This window comes from Patagioenas fasciata, chromosome 28 (assembly GCF_037038585.1).
Source record: "Patagioenas fasciata isolate bPatFas1 chromosome 28, bPatFas1.hap1, whole genome shotgun sequence".
In the NCBI taxonomy this organism is placed as follows: Eukaryota; Metazoa; Chordata; class Aves; order Columbiformes; family Columbidae; genus Patagioenas; species Patagioenas fasciata.
In genome coordinates this window covers 2,425,932-2,431,931 of record NC_092547.1, presented here as the reverse complement: position 1 = coordinate 2,431,931, position 6,000 = coordinate 2,425,932, and the positions used below count along the sequence as shown (strand labels likewise).

Below are 6,000 nucleotides of genomic sequence, written 5' to 3'. Positions count from 1 at the left end.
GCTCTTGCCCCCATCAGTAAAGCCCCCCCTGCAAACCGCTGGGTCTCACGCTGTGGGTGTTTCCTTGGTGGCTGTGAGGCTGCGCTGGGCAGTGGGTGAGCGCTGGGGGGGCAGGGCAAGGCCTGCAGGGAGAGGGCTGGAGCTCCGGCCCTGCTCCAAGGGCAGCCCTCCCCAAGGCTCTGCTGGACCCGCTCGGCTGCAGCCCCGCTCTTGGTGCCCCTGCACCTTGTGGCCCTGGCACTGAGCCTGCTGCAGCTGCACATCCCGGACAGGAGCGGGAGGAGGAGGAGGAGGAGGATGTGAAAAATGCAGTTGTGATTTGTGCTGATGTCAGCAATCAGGACACAGAACCACGGGCACAGTTCCATGCGGTGCTTTATTCCAGCGCTGGGAAACCAGGGGTTTGCACCCAAAGCTTCCAACAGCTGATTCAGACCATACCTTATTATACAAGTCGGTCACATACATATTCATTACACCCCTGACAACCATTAGAATATTCCACACCTGTAATAACACAAACTTCCTATCTAAAAGATGCTACAATTATCAGTTATTTTCTACGGTACCAACTTTAAAAGAATATATCGTAAATCTATGTCCACCTTAAGAATAAGGCTCGGTTACAGTTACCTGCCTTGTAAGAATATACCATAAATCTATGTCAGCTTTAAGAACAGAGTTTGGTTACTGATTACAAGAGTTCTATGGCTACAGGGCTGGTTGCCGTCCTAATATTAATCCAACTGTAAGAGATCCAGCGATATTCAGGGAAGACCCATCCTGTCCTGTTCCATGGAACAAAACCTCTTGTCAGGTTGATTCCTCTCAGCCGCAGGCCCTGCCGGCCGCCCTCACGCATCCCGGGGGCGCCGGGGGCTCCCGCCCCGCGTTGCCCCGCACGCAGCGCTCCCGCAAGGCCCCGCACACCGAGGGAGCGGGGGGAGGAGGCGGCTGCGGGGGGATTCGAACTCGGCACCCGGAGCACAGGGGGGGCGGGGGGGGAGGAGAGGGACGGGGCCCGCGCGGTGCAGGGGCGGAGGGGGCGGGGCCAAGGAGAGGGGGGCGGGGTGATGGGGGGGCGTGGCCACGCAGCGGGATCGCCCGGACGCCTGGGTCCTCTCTCCCGAACTCCTGGGTCCCTTGGGGCACTCCTGGGTCCCCCCCCAACTACTGGGTCCTTAGGGGTACCCCTGGGTCCCCTTTCCCGAACTCCTGGGTCCCCTCTCCAGGACTCCTGGGTCCCTTTCCCAAATTCCTGGGTCCCTCCTGAACTAAATCCCCACCTGAACTCCTGGGTCCTCTCTCCCGAACTCCTGGGTCCCTTTCCCGAACTCCTGGGTCCCTCCTGACCTGAATCCCCACCTGAACTCCTGGGTCCCTTTCCCGGACTCCTGGGTCCTCTCTCCCAAACTCCTGGGTCCACATTCCTGAAAACCTGGGTCCCTCCTGAACTGAATCCCCGCCACTGGAGTGCAGCCATCAGACTCACAGAACAGTTTGGGTTGGAAGGGACCTTCACAGTTCATGCAGTCCAACCTCTGCCATGAGCAGGGACATCTTCACCCAGATCAGGTTGCAGCTGGTAGAAATGATGACCTTTCAGAGCGTGCTGGTGGTACTTTGTCCCTTGTGCCCTGCCCTGATGTGCAGAGGAGACAGAAGGGACACTGGGAAGCTTTGGGGAAGACCCCCCGTATGCTGAGGTGTTGCGTCTCCTTCCTCTTCAGCCTCTAAAAGGTATGTGGTAAAGAGCAGAGCTGGAACCGGGGGTTCCCATCATTTGGGATAAACCCTAAAAACTCATTAATCATTTTGGTTGGAAAAGACCCTCAAGATCATGGAACCCAACCATAACCCACCCCTGGCACTGACCCATATCCCTGAGACCCTTGTCTAAGGCTTGACAGGAGCTCCAGCGCAGTTGTCTGCAGCCAGTGCCGGCGAGAAACCTAAAATAGGACATGGGAGAATTTGCATGGGAGCGTTCACCACGCGGAAATATCTCTGCCTTGGGAGGGCTGAGATTGAGTGGGTTGGAGGTTCTTTTTGTTTTCAAGGATGTGATCAAAATCACATGAAATGACACACAACGAAGGGTAGGCACAGGCTGGGACTGACACCGGAGCCTCAGCACCGCGTTTTATCCTTCATGGAGAAAGGGAACCAGGCTAAATCAGCCAGTTGGAGGCCAAAACAAGGGGCTCCTTTGGCTGTTCTGGGACGGGAGATGCAGGCAGGGCCACCAGTGTGGGGTCTGTCCTGGAGCTGCAAGGGTGGGATGCGGGACGAGGCAGCCAGAGCTGCATCCACACAAGGAGGCACAAACATCTGCCATTTCCATGTTGGTTTTAGGAGGGTTAATATATGTGATGGTGATTTTTGACCCACACATCGCCTGGGTTGGCATCACCAGCCACAGGTTGGGTTTTAGGATCGTTCTAAAATGCTGGAGGGAGCAGGGTGGGACTGAGGCAGCACTGGTGACAGAGGGACAGAGCCCCTGGGGTCCATGTCTGTCTTGTGCTGGACAACCCAGAGTTGGACTCGGTTCTCTGGGGAGCCCCAGGAGAGCAGAGCAGAGGGGGAGCATCCCCTCCCTCCACCTGCTGGTGATGTGGCCCAGGAGACACTTGGCTTTCTGGGTGCGAGTGCACATTGCCAGCTTATGTCCCTTTTGTCACCCACCAGCCCTTCTCCACAGGGTTGCTATCCATCCATCCATCCATCCATCCATCCATCCATCCATCCATCCATCCATCCATCCTTCCCCAGTCTGTGCTGGTACTGGGTATTGCCCTGACCCAGGTGCAGGACCTTGCACTTGGCCTGGTTGAATTTCATGAGGTTCACATGGACCCCCCAGCCTGTCCAGGTCCCTCTGGATGCCACCCCTTCCCTCCAGCGCATCGACGACACCACTCAGCTTGGTGGAAAAGCAGAACTGAAGTGTCTTGGGTGATGCAGAGGCCAGGGAAATGTGCCTGGCTTTAGCTCTCTGCCAAGAACACCTGGGGAAACCCTTTGAAATGCTTCAGCCACTTTAGCAGAGAAAAATAACACCCCCACACAGCTGCCAGGCTTTCACTGCTCACGCAGGGACAAAGGACAGCGCGGGGACAGCACAGCGCTCACTCTGGAGCTCGCCGGCTCTGACACCCGTGCCTGTTTGGGAGAAATCTCAATGGGAAAGATTTTGTGCTCTGGGATTCAGGTCATCTGAAGAACACCAGCAAGGAGAACGACTGCCAAAACCTGCACAACGATGTGACCAGCTCCAGCTCCCCTGGGGAAGGAGGCGGCTGGTGCTTGTCCCAGCCCAGCCATGCCATGGGCGACCCAGAGCGGATGACAGCAAAGCCTCTTTCCAGGCTCTCTTCGCTGTGAGACCGTGGGGCAGGGTCCCATCCAGGGGGAACACGGGGAGCACATCCTGCCCGAGCTCTCACAGGCCGCTCTGCTGCACGGGGAGCAGAGGAAGGGACAGAGGGGTCTGGGTGGCCCCAGAGGAGCTTGGAGCAGAGCAGGGGGCACAGAAACCCAGGGAGGGTCTTGGAGACGGGTCCAGAGAGGATCCAAGTGTATATGGGGAGGGGGAAAGGGATGGGACGGTGCAGGGGGTGTCACACAGGGTGGGAGTGAGCATGCAGGGACCAGAGCCAAGCTGAAGGTGCTCGGTGGGGATAGAGGTGATTGAGCAGGGGACAGGAGCAAAGTCCTGCGGAGGGCAACGGAGCTGGAGGGGATTTGGAGGGGTAAAGAGGAATGGGGGAGACCCAGGAAAGAATCTGGGGCATGGGGGGTGTGAGGGGGAAGCACAGGAGCTGTGATATTTGGGATCAGAGGAACTGGAGAGAGGATGCAGAGGGGAAGAGGGATGGGGAGAACCTAGAGTGCACAGAGAGGGGGGCAGAATGGGTGCCCCCGGGGTGGGGGGAAGGCTGGTTTGCCAGTCATTGCCCCCCAAATGAGCTGGGGCTGCAGGTGGTCCCAGCACCCCCACCCTGGGCAGCAAAGGGGGACCATGGCAGCAGCAGCAGGTCCCACTGCACATCCAGCATCCATCAGGGGGAAATAAAACACCTAAGTGGGGGCAGATAAAGCAGGAAACCCCCAAAGTGGGCACAGGGAACAGAGCTGAGCACAACACATCCCAGCACTGGGGCTGCTGGGCTTAAATTGGTGTCCAGGAGCATGGGGGTGCAGGTGAGGATGCTCAGGGTGATGAAGGCATCAGAGTGGGGATGCCTGTGGGAGGGGGTGGTGGGGGCTCTGAGGTGCTTGGGTATGTGTGTGTGTCCCCAGCCCTGCAGGGGACAGGGGGACAAGCACAGCCCTGTGACACACACGTAGTGGCTGCTGCTGGGTGTCACGGTGTGGGGACCCAGGATCACCCCAACATGCTGCCCTGGGCTGGGGCCAGGCGGGTGCTCCCCCAAACTGTCAGCACCCACTCCTGGGCACCCCCCACTGGCTGCAACCCCCTGGGCAGGTGTAGTGGCAGAGCCCCCCCGCCCCAGGGGGATGGGGTTGTCCCCGGCCTGGCTGAGAGGTGAAGCCAGAGACAAAAGAGACTAAAGGAGCACCATTAGAAGGTAATAATGAGTGAGCAATCGCCGGACACACGCGTGCAGAGCGCGTGGACAGTACATGCAGCCTATCATGTTATTGTATAACACGAGTTACAACCAATCACGTTGTTGTAAGGCGCGTGGACAGGGCAGCTTTGCTATAAAGCCAGCCCGGTCCGACAATAAAGCGAACTCTGTGAACATCACATTGGTGTGTCAGGTTCCGTGGCTCGCATGGATAAAGCAACACTTTGGTGACCCCGACGTGATCCTTCGTATCGAAGCAAGATCGCCGGAAGTGAAGACGCGAGGACGCCACCTGGGGGCGACACCAGCCCAGCACTCAATCATAGCGGAAAGTAGGCCTGGGGGGAGCAGGTGGCATGGGAAACACGGCATCCGTGGAAGGAAAAATAATAGTGAAAAGTATTCTGCAGCTGGCTGCAAGAACAAGAAGAATTTTGGAAAAAGACGCGGTGGAGCGCCTTTTACTATTCGCCCAGCGTAAGGGCTGTGTTCGTTCGACGGACGAATTTTTTTCTCCCGGTACATGGGAGGACATAGGGACCGAACTATGGGAAGCGGTTACAAGGGGGAGCCGCGAGGCTTGCGATCTCGCCGGACCCTGGCGGGAGGTCAGGCAGCTGATGCAGGAAGTCTCAGAGGAGCCGGAGCTGTGTGCCGTCCCCTCGGAGCCACCCGCCGCGAGCTGCCCACCCTCCGAGAACTCCGAAGAATCAACACCGCTGGTATGTCCCGTATCAGATCTGGAGTTCTGGGGCGGAGAGCAAATTACACCCTCTGCGCCCGTTGAGCCATTGCCTGGCTCCGACAACGAATGGCAGCAACCGGCAAGTTTCAACAAGCCAGGACAAGTTAATCCAGCCGACGTGCCCTTGCCGGAGGACCCGATGGAACACCAGGACGGAGCGCGCAGAATCGCCCTGACTGCCAGGAGGAGAGCCACGTGCAGAGCCTGAAGGACTTACTGAGACGGCAGGAGAGCCAGATGCAAGAAGTTCTAGAAGCTATGAAACGACTGGATGGCGGTAACAGTAAAACTTCGCGGTTAATAGCATATAAAAAGGCGTCAGATGCAATTAAGGACGGGCTGGAGGCAATTGGCAGGGAATGTGAAAAACGGGGAAAACAGGAAAGGGAGGGGGTGGAATTAGACCTCACTCCGGAGGAGCTCCGTATTAAAAGGGAGCGAATACAAAAATGGGCTAGACAATGTGTTGAAGATGGAATGTGGTCTGTAAGAGAAGCAGATGAATATTTGAGAGCGCGATATGGAAAAGGGCTGGAGACTGGGTTAGCAGATCGGTTTGCAAATATGCGTCGACTTACTGATCCACAGGGAAACACAAGGGAATTGTATAGCAGTGATAATAATGATAATTTGGGTGCTGCCCCTGTGCGTCAGGGT

At 57.3% G+C, this 6,000-nt stretch overlaps 1 long non-coding RNA gene across 1 annotated transcript; it reads right to left on the bottom strand.

The window, feature by feature from the left end:
* Positions 1–358: 358 nt before the first annotated feature.
* On the bottom strand, positions 359–4,487 carry LOC136115846 (uncharacterized). The gene is made up of 2 exons (XR_011735983.1): positions 1,493–4,487; positions 359–788 (listed from the first exon to the last, which is right to left on the bottom strand). It is a non-coding gene; the product is annotated as an uncharacterized lncRNA (long non-coding RNA).
* Between the last annotated feature and the right edge of the window lie 1,513 nt (positions 4,488–6,000).